Genomic DNA, 19,174 nt, shown 5'->3' with positions numbered 1-19,174 from the left:
TTCAGTGTAAACGCCCTGCTGTGATTGTGAAGAGAAGACTCAACGCCAGCATTGTTATGGCCTAAAATAATACATGATTGATTAACTTATTCTAACATTTTTCTTTAACATTCTCTTTCTAACATTTTTCAATGTACATTTATGAAATGCACTTTCTGTAAAGCTGCTTTGAAACAATGTGTATTGTGAAAAGCGCTATACAAATAAATTTGAATGAATGAATGAATGAATGATTGGCTGACCTCTTTGCATATGAAATAGCTAGTTCTACATGTGGAACTCTCTTGAAAACTTTAACTAATCATGAAAAGTGTTGATAATAGCATTATATGTAGACCTTATAGTTTTCCGAAAGTCCGTTTGCAAAGTCTGCGCCGAAATTACGACTGATTTACCAAAGAATCCCCAGTGAAATGTACCGAATACAAATAAATAATGCTCATCTGAGACATTCCATTGTTGAAAATAAATAAGCACTTTCCTAGCATTAGGATCCTTTGGAAGGTAATGTTATTTGTAGTCCATCCTGTATTGCTCTTCTGTCCTCGTCATCTCACTAACACGCCAGTGGGCGGGGCCTAAGTTGCAATGATGAAGTAGGCGTTGATTGTCTTTCACCTCATAGATAGGCACATTCCACAATGAGTCGTTCGCTGGGCTTGGTATCAATAAAAGCTTTTTTTGGACTAACAAGGAAGTTTTCCGATCTAAAACTTACAGGATTTTCTTATAGTATGATGACCTCTTATATGTCAAAAGTCAGTATCTCAGTTCATGACCCATTTAAGTGATTTAAATATATATTGGTCTGCATTGTTCTACTAAGGGATTTAAATGATGGTCAATTTTGCTCTAAGAGTAAGCAAGTCTCGAAAATGATTAATAAAATTATGATTTGTTGTCTAGATGAAAAGTCAAAAGATTCTGACATGTCTGATGCTCAAGTACATGCCAGTAAGGGCTTTAGATTATCACTTTCGTTCTAAGTGAGAGTAAACAGTTCTCAAAAAGCATTGTTACGAATTGTGTATTTATGGAAGTGTTGTTGTGATTGTTTATGTGTCTGTGTTGTATGTGTGCTGCATACGGAATTGCATACTTCCCTATACTATATAGTAACCGTATGTAACAAAAGCAGTTTGTCCGAATTCAAAGTACTCATAAAAGTACTCGGATGATCTACTACTTCTGGCGAGATTCTGATGGACACTTTACTATCCCATGAGGACACTGGAGAGGATTTGTGAATGGCAGTAAAGCGACGCAACTGACGAATGACAACATGGCGAATGTAGTACGTCCACCAGATTACATTCATACTACATACATTGATTCAAACTAGAATGTACTTTTTTAACGGTCACAAAGCACATACTCAAGAGTATGCTATTTCGGATGCAGCTTATAGGTGTGTTCGACATCGGCTGCGGGCCGGCTGGATTTAACCGATCGGCAAGATTTGCTGCATGTTGTGGAGGAGCGGAAAACGTTCTGCTTCTCGTAGTAACGCTCGTGCTGTGTTTTCATACAATCACAGCTGAAGTGAAAGAAATGCAATATTTGTCAAATACACAGATGTTTCACAATCACAGACATTTTCATTCAATACAACGTCTGTTTGTATAAGAAGCTCAACACAAGCCATACTATTCAAATACCAATGCAGTGGGGTCTACGTTTTATTTATCAGTTTTATTTTGATAATATAACATCGCGACAACATGAAAAAAACTTTTACTGTTATTCATATTTTTATTGAGCATTAGTGGAACTGAAGGTGTCCGAATAAACACGAAATACATTTGATCACTGTCATGCGGTGAATACGTAGCCAGGTTTTACCAGACTCTCATACATTTCATTTGTACAGAGAGTCTGGCCACTCTCCATTGACAAGCGTTAACTTCTTTGAAGGCGGGTTCTCTGTTGATGTTTAAAACTATTGGATCTGCCAAGAGCCACTCTGGATCTGTCATAACCAATCGCTAACATTTGGTCGTGACGTATGTCATACGCCGTCCACCTTTATTTCTCGCATGGAAGTCCGTAAAAATAAATGTGCACACCACCTCAGTGATAAAACCTTGTGCATTCGGATTGTGATTTATTCACGGTGGAGGGGAGTTTTGTGATCGGGAACGCGTTGCTCACGTGGTCCGTAACATGATTGTATTCTGTAAATAAAATATCATATAGTTGGTATGATAAGAATAAATGCTGCCGTAAATAACGGCCCAATTCAAAATGTTTACGTGCTTTTCTTCTTTTTATTTTTTGAGCGTGATGAAATATATTGCTCTTGAAAATACTTGCCAGCATTTAAAGAAATACAAGTCTAGAAATGCATCCAAATTACAGCGAAGCGCAACCGCACGGTGCTCTGCAGGGGTCAAAAAGGATATAAACAGTGAATTTTGAAGTGATATATTCTTGAAAACTCAGAGATGTGGATGTCACATGACCTTGGTGTTTGTCTAAAACAGTAGGTAATTCGGCCAGGGATTTTTTCGCGGGTGGTGGGAGACGGACGGCAATAAAATCACTGACTAGCCCTTGTAAATGACGACAATACCTCCCGACTGCACGAGAAAAAATTACCTGGGCTTCAGCCAACTTCTTCACCACTAACAGAGCGAGCTGGAAAAAATAAAACTTTTCCCGGGGCCGGGACACAACATCATGGCCACCAACAAACATCAGCCATGCTTTAACTTCTGGATATTCGGCAGCGGTGCCACAACAGAATGAATGGCTTCGCTCACATCTTTCTCCGCCGCCATTACTGAACTACAACGCAAACTAGCGCACGACATCAATGTCATCGTTCTCAGTCACTCCCTCTGTTCGCTGATTGGACTGGTAAAATTTTGTTCTGAGAAAACCTAAGAATATACTGCAGTCCCAGACAGAGTACTGAAGTTAAAATTAAAATTGAGCGGAAGTAGATAGGAGGGCGGAGCCAGGCTAGTGAATACGGCCAATCGGGTCATCATCAGAGTTTGTGCAGCTGCTCTTGAGCTGCTCTCCTCACTCTCATTGTACTTTGATGTCATATATCACTGTGACGTGGGCGCTGTCTCAAGTCGGACAAAATTTTGAATCGAATGCTCTGCTTTAAGTCAGCCACCAATCGGTGTGCAGAGCTGCATGAAGTCGAACAAGCCTAATGTCTGCATCCAGGTGGGTGTGGTCTACAGTTAGTCACCGGGGATTCCGATTGATCCTGTTCCATCCCCAGTTCCTGAAGGACTACACCAAATAAGACAATGAATGCACGTATGAAATTAGGTAGTGATGGAATGGTTGATACCGTGATTGATGATGCAGCTGGTTAAAAAAATTGGTGCTTCGCGACCCCACCTGATGCATAAAAGGGAAAGGATTATCCCGTCACTTCGAGGGCTGCCAGTAGCAAAAGTTCATCCCATAACCCTTGTGTTTGACTTTACATTTACTTTTTTACATTGAGTTGTGTGTGTGTGTGTGTGTGTGTGTGTGTGTGTGTGTGTGTGTGTGTGTGTGTGTGTGTGTGTGTGTGTGTGTGTGTGTGTGTACACTTATTTGGGATTCAGTAGAATAGTTTTGAGTCAGCTGCACCTCAACACCAGACACAAACAGAATGCACATCACACCTCTATTGCATGTTTTATAGCTAGTCTGACCACTAGATGTCACTAATGCGCATTGTGTTAAAAGCTTTGAGTAATGAAAGGTTTTCAAGCACAAGTTAACGTGAAGTTAACGATGTAATTGTCAGCAGGTTGCGTTTTAGGGCCCAACAGCCAGCACCATCTACAGTTTTATGACAGAACTTGATATTTTCCCTATTGAGACGTATCCAAGTGAAACAGCTTCTCGAACAAGAAAAAACTGCAGGACGGGGTTTGATTTTGTCCATCGGGAATAGAGTGGTGCAGGTATGACGTCACTTCGCTTATATGCTGCCTTCACGTGTTATCGGAATTATCGAAAATACGAGTTTCCGAGGTAAAAATTGCACATAAACGCCCCCACATTCTGAAACTTGAACGCAATGAGCTCGTAATCACGACTTCAGAAATCGGAATTATCAAATTTCCAATACCACGTGAAGGCAGCACTCCCTATCACAGTAGACCAATCGTCAGTTAGCATCACACTGGTTCCCTCAATAAAAACCCAATAGGATTTTCCCATAGTCTTTTGGATTATCGCTAAAGAGACGTTTTGTCCATCAAGATAATTTTCACAGATGAACACAACTTTTATGAATTCTGAAGCCTAAATGCAGTCGCCAGAAGTAAAAAGCTAAAGGTAAGCTATAAACAAACTACACCATAGTCACCATAAGCTTCCAACAACTCTTTCAGTTTTTATCTAAAACATTTTCCAAGAAGGTTTGACTTAGAATTGTTTATAAGAGCAACAATTATGAGCATAACAAGGCTGTAAAAGCGACTGAGTTTACCTGTTCACTACATGTTGACTACAGCCTCTGTAGTCTCATTTAGCCACTTGTTAGCAACCGCCTTTTTCAAGACACGTAAAAGCTTAAAAAAATCATGAGTGTGGTATTTTATGTTGTAGAATAAAACACGAAAGTGTCTTGAGCTTGTGTTCACCACAGACCTTATTTCAGCCATTTAAACACATTCCCGTTACAAAAAAAGTGCTAAAATGCTAACTCACTTCCGCGTTTTGGCCTGCAAAGTGATGCCATACCTACACCACTCTATTCATTGAATGGTTGTGGTTTGTATTTTGCTGTGATGTCATGTGAGTGACAGGCCGTCCCGCCCTCGCACCAGTAAACAAGTCATCAGATGTCGCTGCAAGTGGGAGGGAAAGTTATTTTGATTACGAGGGCACATGAATGAAAAAAAAAAATTAATGCATGGATAAACCATATGACATTTAGATTTCATGTGGACTTTAAATGAAAAACAGGCGGTTGTAAAAGAGTCTGATGTGAGTTTAACATCTTCCAAATTTAATTATCAGTCATTTAAGCAACATTATTGAGAAACAAAGGCTTTGGATGGTCTTAATATGGCTTTAGTTTCAATTAGTAACGTCTCTGATTTCAGACAGAATTAATATATAGTGATGTCGCTCTTTACTGTGGTTTAAAATTACTTACTGGTCATCGTGGTAAAGATTTTGGTTGAAAAATATTTATATTGTGGTAAAGATTTTGGTCATATCGATATCGCCCACCTCTAAGTTTAAACAGGGAAAAACTTCTATATTAACAGCAAGACTTCATTACTCTGTAGCTCCATCTAATGTTGCCAAAATCACATGCCGGATGCTTAATGTGGACCTTCTGAGCATGTCTGGACAGTACCACTACCATAGCTGGCTTATTATGAGACACATCATTACAGGATAATGTGGATTAGAGATTTAGTCATGGGTATTTGGGTTTTTTTCTGTCCCTATATGGAAGGATTTTACAGTGGACAGTATTACACATATAAATACCTCACAAATGGCCGCCTTGTTTGGCTTTTACATTCGTATCTAATGTATATAAGCTTTTCATGGTCTTCATCTAATGTCATGTCATTAGGCCTCCTCCATCACACTACAATTACATTAGGCAGTTCACACACCTTCCTGACAGCACGTTTCTTATGTTTCATGGTGTGTTTGGTTGCTTGGTAACAGTGGATTTTCGCCAAGGCTCAACTTATGGCGCTCTCTTTGATTGTAGAGGATATGCAGCAGTTCCGACTTGAGGTCAATCTCTGACATCATTAGTAAGATGCACTCTAATAATTACGTAATAATCAGCAATTAGTCAGTATAAAGTCTGCAACATTATAGTGCATGTATATATTTTTTTGTTTGCAGCTACTGCGATGCATTATGGCACAGTTATCTCCATATGCCAGTCCTTCTAGAAAAATGCGGCTTTTTTGTGATTGTTGCGGGCAAAAATCCTTTATTATGCGGCACGTTTTCTCAAAAAATGCGATGGAAAATGCGGGATATTTATGCAATTTTATGCGATAAAATTGCAGGAACTTGCAAAAACTGCAGTTTGATGAAAAAGAAAAAAAAGCACTACATCACAGAAAGTGCTGGGAATATTTAAGTTCTCGTCTTGTTTTATTGAAGACCTTAATAAACACATAGTTCAAATTTACAAAACATTGAGTCAATCAAGTTCTGTAGCTTTACAAAAGGAATATGCTACAACTTCAGAAAAAATTTATAAATAACTTCCTGTTTTACAGAGGTAGCTATACAAAACAGACATTTGAGTGCTTTCAATGCACAAAGTACAATCTCTTAAAGGGGTAGTTCCCCCAAAAATGAAAATTCTGTCATTAATTACTTACCCTCATGTCGTTGGACACCCGTAAGACCTTCGGAACACAAATGAAGATATTTTAGTTGAAATCCAATGGCTCAGAAAGGGCTCCATTGGCACAATGCACTTTACACTCTCAAGACCCTTAAAAGGTACTAAAGATGTCGTTACAAAGTCCATCTCACTACAGTGGTTCTACAATAACTTTATGAAGTGACGAGAATAGTTTTTGTGCGCAAAAAAAACCTAAATAACGACTTATATAGTGATGACCGATTTCAAAAAACAGCATCATGAAGCTTCGAAGCGTTATGAATCAGTTGATTCATGATTCGGATCGCGTGTCAAACTGCTGAAATACGTGACTTTGGCGATCCAAACCGCTGAGTCGACTCACAGATTGATAACGCTTCGAAGCTTCATGATGCTGTTTTTTGAAATCGGTCCACACACCGGGAAACTGCTTTGCGTGGTCTTTTGCTGTTATATTTGTTGGCAAATGGGAATTTGCGTGCTTCATCATGGTTTCACCGATATCTATGGTTTTGGTGAGCTTTTCGATGATGTTCACGTCGGGTAATTACGTCACTTAAAAAACGTTCCCATGGCAATAGGGGGAACTGGCGGCTCTTGTGTGAAGTAAACGAACATTTTTCAACTTTCTGCTAATATATATTACTTTTTTGCAACGAAAATGCGGGGATTATGAAATCATGCTAGCCCCGCATATTTTACACGCGGAAATAGGCAAACTATGCGGCGAAAGTGCAGCGTATTAGAAAAAATGCGGCCCCCGCATAAATATGCAGACTTTGGCTGATCGCATAATCACGTTTTTCTGGAGGGACTGATATGCATTTTTCATAACATTGGTGGTTTGAACGGTTTTTAACTAGATTTCAGTACACAGATGGCAGCTCAGAGTGTTAGGGAATACGGTAAAACCAACAAACCGAATTAGTCTGGTAGTAGCATGGCAATGGAGAACTGCCAGAGTCCAAAGAGATGGTTGGTCAGCAGCTTATTATAGAACTAGGTTGGTTGATTGATTGATTTGCCCTGACCGTAAAACGCTGAATAGCCTGAAACATCAAATTACTTTTATTTCTGATGTGTTAGAAATACTTTCACTTGCTAGTCAGTTGCAGGTGGCATTATAGTAAGAGGGCATTCTCATTCTATAGGGATCATTTGATTGGACAAACATTTGGATACACACATTTGGATACACCCCTGAGTGTAAGAACAATATTTCCGTCTGTTTTTGAGAAAATTGCACATTAATGCATATCAAAGTTAATGTGTGTTTGAAGCAGGAAAAATGGGAAAGGGTAAGGATTTGATTGAGTTTCAAAAGGGCCAAATTGTGATGGCTAGACGACTGCGTCGGATCATCTCCAAAACTGCAACTCGCACATGTGGGGTGTTCCCGGTCTGCTATGGTCAGTGTCTATCAAAAGTGGTCCAAGGAAGGAACAGTGGTGAACCGGTGACAGGGTCATGGGCGGCCAAGGCTCATTGATGCACGTGGGGAGCGAAGGCTGGCCCGTGTGGTCCGATCAAACAGACGAGCTACTGCAGCTCAAATTGCTTAAGAAGTTAATGCTGGTTCTGATAGAAAGGTGTCAGAATACACAGTGCATCACAGTTTGTTGCGTATGGAGCTGCATAGCCGCAGACCAGTCAGGGTGTCCATGCTGACCCCTGTCCACCGCCGAAAGTACCAACAGTGGCACGTGAGCATCAGAACTGGACCACGGAGCAATGGAAGAAGGTGGCCTGGTCTGATGAATCATGTTTTCTTTTACATCACGTGGATGGTCGGAAGCGTGTGCGTCGCTTAACTGGGGAACACATGGCATCAGGAAGCACTATGGGAAGAAGGCAAGCCGGCGGAGGCAGTGTGATGCTTTGGGCAATGTTCTGCTGGGAAACCTTGGGTCCTGCCATCCATGTGGATGTTACTTTGACACGTACAACCTACCTAAGCATTGTTGCAGACCACGTACACCCTTTCATGGAAACGGTATACCCTGGTGGCTGTGGCCTCTTTCAGCAGGATAATGAACCTGCAACAAAGCAAAAATGGTTCAGGAGTGGTTTGAGGAGCACGAGTTTGAGGTTTGACTTGGCCTCCAAATTCCCCAGATCTCAATCCAATCGAGCATCTGTGGGATGTGCTGAACAAACAAGTCCGATCCATGGAGGCCCCACCTCGCAACTTACAGGACTTAAAGGATCTGCTGCTAACATCTTGGTGCCAGATACCACAGCACACCTTCAGGGGTCTAGTGGAGTCCATGCCTCGACGGGTCAGGGCTGTTTTGGCAGTAAAAGTGGGACCAACACAATTAGGAAGGTGGTCATAATGTTATGTCTGATCGGTGTATAGATATCCATAAATTTTGATTAATAGAAGTAATAGATTATACTTTTTGCTTTGTGGTCAAAAAGAGTTTCCACAAAGGATACAATTATAGTTATGAATAAATGATATAAATATATTATAAGCACAACTCTATAAATATATTTAAAAAGTTATGCAAATAAATAATAATATTAATATATTCTATGTTGAAGATGCCCATGTAAAATATTTGTTCAACATATTTAAATGACACTGTAAAAACAATTATTTCTGACCAAACCCATTGCACAAGGCTGCATTCTTGCTGATGAGAAGATACACATATCCTTATAAGGTATCAGCAAAACACTGTTTTCTGTTCCACGGTGATATCAGAAACAATCCAAAAATACACTGTTGATAGCCTCAGTGATTTCCAGCACAGCATGCAGAATAAATCAAGTAAGTGCAGCGTACCAGTGCACTTTCAGCAGCTTAAAAATTCACAGCAAAGTTAATGTAAAACCTTTTAACAGCTACATGTCTGAAATCATGCATATTTGTCTGACAAAACAGCCGTATCATTGCAATTTCATGCCTGAACTGGGAGCATGAAAACATGCTCTCTTGCCACATTAGTGGAAGTACACCATGCACAGTTCACGCTTACATACTTACACCCACTCTCGTAAATGGACAAATGAAGTTGAAGAAAAAATGTCTGTTCTGCTTTAGAATCAGTAGCAGGGGCCGTGACACACTGCAGTTGCCAAGAGTTAGACTTTCCTTAATATTACTTGGCAACCTCACATCCCTATAGAAACAGAATGTGTCGAGGGCTCCAGCTTCAACAATAAATACACTAGGGTAAAAATACTAAACCATTTTTGCTGACATTAAGGACAAAATGACATTCCCATTATGTCTTTCCCAACAACAGATTGAGGGAAGTTTATGGAACTTAACAGATTTACACGAAACCATGTCAAATGACAACATAATAAAGTAATAAGTAATACATATAAAAACAATATATTATATATTTCTTTTATATGCATATATTTTTTCACATTCATTCAGATCACTATAAATATATGCAAAATAAATGATAATATCAGCTTTTTATGGTTTTATTTACTGTAAATCTGTGTTTATTGGCTATAAATTTTATGTTTTAGGGGAAAATGTTCCTAACAATTTGACTTTAAAATATGATATCTGATATACTCTGATATAAAAAGTGTGTATCTTCGCAATGATGCCAAAGAACCTTTCAGTAAACAGTTCTTAAAGGGATAGTTCACCCAAAAATCATTTACTCACTCTCAAGTTGTTCCAAACCTGTATGGATTTATGTCTTCTGCTGAACACAGAAGATATCAACTTAAAGGTGCACAATCAAAAAAAGGTAACAATCAATTCCAATAAAGAACCTTTTCTTTTTTTGAGCGTATGATATCAAAAATATTGGGCATCCAAATCAGGGCTCACATTAATTAGTGTGTGTATCTTTAATATGATCAAGTCACTGAGCCCTCCACTTTTAAACAATAGATAACTGATCAACTTCATTGCAGCACGGTGGATTTTATCATGCATGTCCTTGCTTCTGTTGGGAAAGCATTCGGGAAAGGCTGTTTAATTCCAAATTCAAGCTGCCCTTGCAGGAATCACGTGAGGGAAGGATTACACACATTAGAGCCACTGCATTTTGGCAATTCATCCATGGCAGATGAAGCACAAAAGCACTATGACAGCACTGTCACTGGACAGACATTCAAACATGTTTAAAGATGTCTGTCACTGTTTTTTTTTTTTACCTAATTAGAGAAGAACTGTGCATTATGTCCTGTCCCAAAGAGCTGATCGAATGCATTTGGATAGGTCACAGTAAAAATAAGGCATGTAACTATCAATAATTCGTTTTCTCTCAGTGTAAATGTAATGATTAGAAGGTGATGTGTCAGCACTTCGAAAGTCGAAAAAGCGATTGTAAAGGAATAGGCTATTAGGTGAGAAGTGACACTTTGTTGTTCGTTGCAAAATGATCGAATGGAATCCATCAAAGCTTGGAGAATTTTACTCTGTAACCACAAAGCTTCAATAACAAAATCTTGCTTATTTCAGAAATGTGAAACTCTCTGAACAAGCTAAGATATTTATAAAAATATTGGTAATAATTGGCCTGAAACCCCTTCAGCCGTGACTTATTCACGATACAGCGCTAGCCTCGAGTACCTTATTGCTTTTATAAAATGGTATGTGTATCAATGTAACTTTCATGAGGTAAAATCACTAAAAGGCCTTCTTCCGCTGGAAAAATAGTCCCTGACCGTGAACAGCAACAGAAGTTACATTTTTACGCCACTCGATGGCGGCAAAGACTTTGAGTATGCGTTTTTCCGAATTGCAAAACCGCTCTCAAAATGCTTGCTACAGATGTGAAAACGTAGAAAATCAAATCCGATCTGAATATTTTCATGACCGACCATAGTTTCGGAGACAGTGTATAAACATGATTGATACAACATAAGGTTGTATTTATTTTTTAATGGGCAAAAAATTCGAACACGTCCTCCAATTTTCAGTCCTTTCAATATAAAAGTCTTTTTTTTTTGCGCATTAAAAATAAATACTACCCCACGTTGTGTCAATCACGTTCACTGTAAAAAAGGATTTGAGGCTTTTGCTACCTCAACTAATTTTCATAAGTCAGTTCAACTAAAATGTTGAGTATACTTAAAATATTAAGTTTAGCAGTGCCCAACTACTCCGTTTAATCAGAGTAGTTCATGCAACATAGATTTCTAAGTTGTTTGAGCGGCCCCTGCATAAATACGTCGGGAAACCCCGCCGATCTCTCCTATGAGCCCTCCACAGCACGCATGCGCCAGAAACTGCCATTTTGAATCAAGAGTTGCTGAGGTAAGAGCTTCTAACTTTCTTATTTTATGAAAATGCTTGTTAAACTGAGTGTAAACTAGATAAATATTACACAGGGTTGTTGGTGGCCACAATAAATATATTTTTGTCTGCATGTCACAGTGTTTTACACATGACCACGGATGTAGGGAAATTCTAAAATGCGAATAATGAAGCATACTATGTGCAAAAAATCAGATGAGCCCGGAATATGAACACAACACATTCAATTACACATTAAGCGTTTTTTTATAATGGGTTTCTATGGGAGGAAAACGCTTAACGTGTAATTAAATGCGCTGCGTTCATATTCCGGTCTCTTCCGATTTTTTGAACATAGTATACTTCATTATTATTATATTTCCTGAGTTTGGTCTTTTTAATAACACTGTACATTAAGCCACGTTAAGCGTTTTTCACGTTAAACGTTTTAGAAACGTTTTAGTCCCGTGCAGGGCGCCTCTTTCAAACCTGAAAAACAAGTTCTGTGTGAACGGACCTTAATTAAAAATGTTACTTTTAAACGTTACCACTTAATTTACAAAATCTTAATCTCCAACACATGATCACATGCATCTAACATAATAATGTTACATTTACATTTATGCATTTGGCAGGCGCATTTTATCCAAAGCGACTTGCATTGCATTCAAGGTACACATTAATGTTTTGTATGTTGAACTGTTTTATAAATCAATATTACACATTTCTACAATATTACACCTCCAGCTGTAATGTACAAACTCAAAGTATGGAGATGTCAGACTGACTTTGATTTTCTTTTTCTTCAGAGTTGGTGGCTGTACTGAGGACTACGGAGCAACCTGTCTTGTAAGTCACATGAACTGGATCTGCAAGTTCTGCACATTTTCTTCTGCCAATCAACGCAGCATTTATATTACCTAAATGAGGATCCCAACAGTTTCATCTGTGTCTGTGAGGTGCGTGAATTGATTGAGTTTATGACATTGTTAACTGTTGTCACAGTAAAAAAAAAACATTTATCAAAGGGTTAGTTCACCCAAAAATTTAAATTCTATTATTAATGACTTACCCTCATATCATTCCACACCCGTAAGACCTCTGTTTATCTTCAGAACACAAATAAAGATATTTGAGTTGAAATTTGATGGCTCAGTGAGGCCTCCATTGGCACAATGTAATTTGCAATCTCAAGACCCATTAAAGCTAGTAAAGATGTTACAAAGTCCATCTCACTACAGTGGTTCTACAATAACTTTCATCATGAAGCTTCGAAGGATTCATAACGCATCGAAGCTTCATGATGTAGTGTTTTGAAATCGATCATCACTATACAAGTCGTTATTTAGGGGGTTGTTTTGCGCACAGAAACTAATTCTCATCGCTTCATAAAGTTATTGTAGAACCACTGTAGTGAGATGGACTTTGTAACGACGTCTTTAGTACCTTTTATGGGTCTTGAGCGTGTAATGTACATTGTGCCAATGGAGGCCTTTCTGAGCCATCGGATGTACACTAAAATATCTTCATTTGTGTTCAGAAGATGAACTTCTGGAAGTAGAAACTGGTTCTAAGAAGATGTCTTACGGGTGTCGAACGACATGAGGGTAAGTCATTAATGACAGAATTTTCATTTTTGGGTGAACTAACCCTTTAAAGGTTTTAGTAAATTTGCTATTAACTTACTCAGCTACAGGTCATCAAAGAAGTAGGTATTTTTTGAACAGTGGTCCTAGGTGATACCAGCTACCGTCACTTCAGAGTAAAAAAAAAAACGCAAACAGATAAAACAAAACTAATACCTAATATGACAGTAGCCATTGTTTTGAATGAAATGAATCACCAAGGACCATGATTTCAAATAAAAATCTTTACTGTTTGTAAACCTGTAAGACCTTCGCTCATCTTCAGAACACAAATTAAGATATTTTGATAAAATCGGAATAAGAAATTACTGAAAGTTTTGTTTTTTTTTGCCCACAAAGTATTCTCGTCACTTCATAACATTAAAGGATTAGTTGACTTTTAAATAAACTTTTGCTGATAATTTACTCACCCCCATGTCATAATTTAATTACTAAATACTTCATTATGTTCTTTAGACTACAGGTTCCGAACAAGAGGCAATAAAAGAAGTTGATGTTGGTCTTCTCATCTTCTCGACTGAGGAAGGCAGAAGCAGCCAAGCACTACTGGCAAAGGAGATAGTCGATATTGCAGTTGTGCTGGAAGGGAGCATCGTCATACGTGATCTAGGAGATGTGTCAGATGCCTTTTCTACTCTCGTTGGTCTTTTGTACTGCCTTAATATAGACTATCCCAAGGGACTAAGGTACACATTTGAGATGGTCCAGAAAGTTTTCATGGGCGTCGGCAGTGGCAGCTGTTCTGCAAAGATTCATGGACTCCGCAACAAGCTGCTTCAAAGCAAAGTGTAGGGCAAGTTAAAGAAAAAAAAAGTTTAATTGCAGATGTTCTAAAAATGTTAGTAGAATGACACTGTTTTGTTAATCTGCAATTTAACTAAAGCACTTAAGGCAGTAAGCTGTTCTATATTTCTATTTTTATATTTCTAAAATCTTCTGAAATTTTATATTTCTATATTTACAATTCTTTTATCTACTATAAGTAGTTTGCATATTGCATATTTTTAAGATAAATGTAAATGTACATGTTATGTAATATCAATTTCCAGCTGCTTACTGTTATCAAAACATTTCAATTTAACTACATCTCTTTTAAAGGGATAGTTCACCCAAAAATGAAAATGAGGTTTTTCTGCTTATCCCCAGGCCATCCAAGATGTAGGTGTGTTTGTTTCTTCAGTAGAACACAAATGAAGATTTTTTTTTTAACACCAACCGTTGCAGTATCCAGTTGTATAATGCATGTCACTGGGGCCTGTTTAGAGTATGACAACTATGAGAGTAAAACACATAGACATACGAATCCATATTAAACCCTGCGACTTGTGACGACACATGTCTTAAGACACAAAACACCGAGCAGTATTTATGCTATTATTTTACCTCTGATGAGATGAATGTCTGGTCTGGTCTGAAGAGCACCATTACTTCCAGCGAATAAGGTCAAAATACTGCGTGATCATAGATATATATGCATAGATTCTTCATTCGACCGCTCCACGCAGGCACTAATGAGGAATCTATATATATATATATATCTATGATCACGGCAGTATTTTGACCTTATTCGCTGGAAGTAATGGCGGTCTGGAGACCTGATGACATTCGTCTGGTCAGAGGTAAAATAATAACAAATACCGTTCGGTTTCTCACAGGAACCGATGGTTTCGTGTCTTAAGATATCAATGTGTCATCACGAGTCGCAGGGTTTAATATGGATTCGTATGTCTATGTGTTTTTTACTCTCATAGCTCTTATACTCTACTGACACCATTGACATGCATTATACAACTGGATACTGCAACGGTTGGAGTTAAAAATCTTAATTTGTGTTCTCCTAAAGAAACAAAGACACCTACGTCTTGAATGGCGTTGGGGTAAGCAGAAAAAAAACCCCATCACATTTTCATTTTTGGGTGAACTATCCCTTTAAGGCAGTAAGCTGTTCTACGTTAAGGAAATTTTTTTTATTTCTTTTGTATACTGAAGCTCATTTGCATACTTTTTTTAGGTAAATGTTCATGTAACGTTATGAAATGGCAATTTTCAGCAGTTAAAAAAAATGCAATTTAACTACAGCACTTTAGGCTTTTATATTTCACAACAAGAGAAATGTGAATATGAAATGTAATTTTGTAGCTATTTTGTCGATTTTTAAATGAAAATAAAAAAGTAAAATAGCATTCTGCTATTATTCTGCAAAGTCTTCTATGTCAATGAATCATTTTTATGTAGTAGTATTAGAAAACAGAAACTTGAGTTGTGTGGGCAAATTACGCAGTTCAGTCTGTTGCATGAACTTAACATTCCAACTACAACTAACTATTCTTGAAAAAGTAACCTGGCTGCCTTAAAAAAATGAGTTGATTCAACAAAATGCGTAGTTAAGCCAATTTTTACATTGTTGGCACAACTATTAATTATAAATTGACTCAACAAGATACTTAGTTTAAACAACTTAAGATGGCAGAAAAAGTTTGTTGGTGTAACTCATTGTATGTTGCCTCAACTGGGATTTAAGTTTATTGAACTTTTAATGTCTTGTTGGAGTAACTAATAAACTTTTTCATTAAACTTTTAAATTAAAGTTGCTCAGACTATTTTGTCAGCTTCATCTTTGTTATCCCAACGATTAATTTTATGTTTAAGGAACTCCAATAAATGTGCAAACAACTTAAGTTTCTTAGCTAGCTTAACACAAAATTTCAAGGCAGCCAGGTTACAAATTATTTTAAGTTGAATGAGCTTGTTCGTTTTTACAGTGTTTATACACTGCCTCCGAAATTTTCGTCCATCATAAAAGGGCAAATTCTGCGTTTTTCATACATGAATTACCCGTTGCAGATCTATACAGGTGGAGCTGGGGAAGGTGAAGGGTTTTTGAAAGCGTGCTGCAACTGCTTTAGCAAATGCTGACCAAGTTGAAGGTTGAGCAGCGAGCTCATTGGCTACTGATACAGCAGGAACCAATCAGCTGTGCCCAATAGATAATGATGTGATTGCAAGCAGATTGAAGTAGGACCCATCAGCCAGCGCCATCAAGAGTTTCATGACAGAACTCTTGGTTCAAATTAGTTCTACCCATCAGTACTATTCATAACTATTATTACATACTATTGAATACTAATATTTTCCGATACTTTTGTAGACTTATTTGAAATATAAACCTACAACAGTCATCGAAATGGCAACTAACTTTGAAAACTTGGAATGGGGATCACTTGGGATGATTGGCTTACAAACATAGGGACACAAGCAATCACATTTTCAATCTATATAGATATGTTATGGAGATTTTGCAAAAAAATTGCTACTTGTTAGTGGCAAATATATAATCTTCATCGTGGAATAAACCTAAGCAATTAGGAGTGATTAATCTGATGTGTAGTTAAGGCTCATATGCAGATATGTGTGGTGCCTCCAAGCAGAATGATTGTCAAACACAAGCGCAGAGAGGGCAGTTTATAGTCTGTATTTTCTGGTTCAAAGCATTCATTATCCTAGATAATTGCTTTCTCATGGGACAATTTTGTTTCCTTGTGGGCTGAGCAGACCACAAAGGACAACTGTCTCAGAAAATAAAAGTTTACATTCTGTCTGTACATAAAGTTTTAGTTCAGCTTTAAAATGAAAAGTGGGTTGTTAACTCTCTGCCTGCAGTCAGTGTCCCCTGACAATAGTAAACTTGACATTGGCAAGGACAAGACTGAGATCAAAACTAAAATCTGGGTCCTGATGATTAGCGAGGTTATCATTTAATGACTGGCATGAATTTGATTGTTTGACAATGATATCTAATCATAAAATCATATATATTGTCTCAGCCTGACATAAGAACATCACTACAGAGAGTGTTATATTCCCCCCCCCACCCCCCCCCCCCCCAAATAAAAATTCTGTCATCATATACTCACCCTCAAGTTGATGGACCCCATTGACTTCTATAGTATTGAAAAAATACTATGGAAATCAATGGGGACCTACTGACATTCTTCAAAATATCTTCTTTTGTCTTCAGCAGAAGAAAGAAATTCGGTCAAATTTTACTTTAGGGTCCAATTCTCACTATTAACTGACTATTAATTATGAATTTTGCATCAATTAAACTCCTAATTGCTGCTTATTAATAGTTATGGTAGTTGTAAAGTTTAGGTATTGGGTAGGATTAAGGGATGTAGAATATGGTCATGCAGAATAAGGCATTAATATAGACAATATCCTAGTAATATGCATGCTAATATGCAACTAGTTACAGTGAGAACTGGACCCTAAACTAAATGTTACCAGAAATCCATACACTGTAAAATAACTCAATACCCGGACATGTTCCAGTAATTTTAAGGATGATTCCGTTAACTCTAAAACACAATACACACAGAGAAATAAGGTGTCAAAATTGTACCTCTAGGGGTACAACAGCTTGTCGCTGGGGCAGTACCCTTAAAAGGACATATTTGTACCTGTTTTACTCCTAAAAGGTGCATATTAGTACCTTAGAGTACAAATACGTACCTTAAGGTCCTACTATGAACCTTTTTGTGGTAAAAAAGGTACAAATATGTCCTTTTAAGGGTACTGCCCCAGCGACAAGCTGTTGTACCCCTAGAGGTACAATTTTGACACCCTATTTCTACAATGAAGTGCAAAATTCCAATTACAGGTAAAACAAGTGTAAAAAAAATAAATATGGAAAATTCCATTAAATTAATACAGTGCATTGTGCCCTATTTTTTACAGATAACTTTTTTTGTGTACAGGTTTGGAACAACTCGAGGGTGACTTTTGGTTGAACCATCCCTTTAATGTTTCATTTATTTTTTTGTGAGACCTATTAGATATGATTAACAAAATAGTATCATACATAAAATTAACTTTGCAGGAAAACTACATTATATATATAATAAAACCGTGTAATGTAACATTTTATTTGTTGTTTTTTTTAATGCACATTTGTTGATTTTATGATGTTAATGACCAAAAACTCCACTAACCCTAACCCTGAAGGTGTGCTGTGGTATCTGGCACCAGGATGTTAGCAGCAGATCCTTTAAGTCCTGTAAGTTGCGAGGTGGGGCCTCCATGGATCGGACTTGTTTGTTCAGCACATCCCACAGATGCTCGATTGGATTGAGATCTGGGGAATTTGGAGGCCAAGTCAACACCTCAAACTCGTTGTTGTGCTCCTCAAACCACTTCTGAACCATTTTTGCTTTGTGGCAGGTGCATTATCCTGCTGAAAGAGGACACAGCCACCAGGGAATACCGTTTCCATGAAAGGGTGTACGTGTTCTGCAACAATGCTTAGGTAGGTACATGTCAAAGTAAAATCCACATGGATGGCATGTTTCTTAAGCAATTTGAGCTACAGTAGCTCGTCTGTTTGATCGGACCACACGGGCCAGCCTTCGCACCCCACGTGCATCAATGAGCCTTGGCCACCCATGACCCTGTCGCCGGTTCACCACTGTTCCTTCCTTGGACCACTTTTGATAGACACTGACCACTGCAGACCGGGAACACCCCACAAGAGCTGCAGTTTTGGAGATGCTCTGACCCATCACAATTTGGCCCTTGTCAAACTCGTGCAAATCCTTCCACTTGCCCATTTTTCCTGCTTCTAACACATCAACTTTGAGGACAAAATGTTCACTTGCTGCCTAAAATCAGTGTTATTCACTTCACACTGATTGTCATAATGTTATGCTGGATCGATGTATAGGCCAGTATTAAAAATAAATCTCTTTTTTAGAGAGTTTCTGGCACTTTCAGTTCCCTATTCGTGCAAGTATAGAGCAAATGAGTGAACAGACAAGTTAATGATGTAAAAATCTAAACTGATGGTTATTGTACCACATCTAAAGGCCACACCCTTTTCTTTAGTGTGTGTCATGTTGATGCACCCTTTCCATCAGAATCAAAATGTCACGCCTGAGAGCAAACGTGCATACACAAGTGAAGTTTGCAGGCGCATTACAGGCT

Source organism: Gobio gobio (genome assembly GCF_949357685.1).
Source record: "Gobio gobio genome assembly, chromosome: 8".
In the NCBI taxonomy this organism is placed as follows: domain Eukaryota; kingdom Metazoa; phylum Chordata; class Actinopteri; order Cypriniformes; family Gobionidae; genus Gobio; species Gobio gobio.
Note: the sequence above shows the minus strand (reverse complement) of the source record.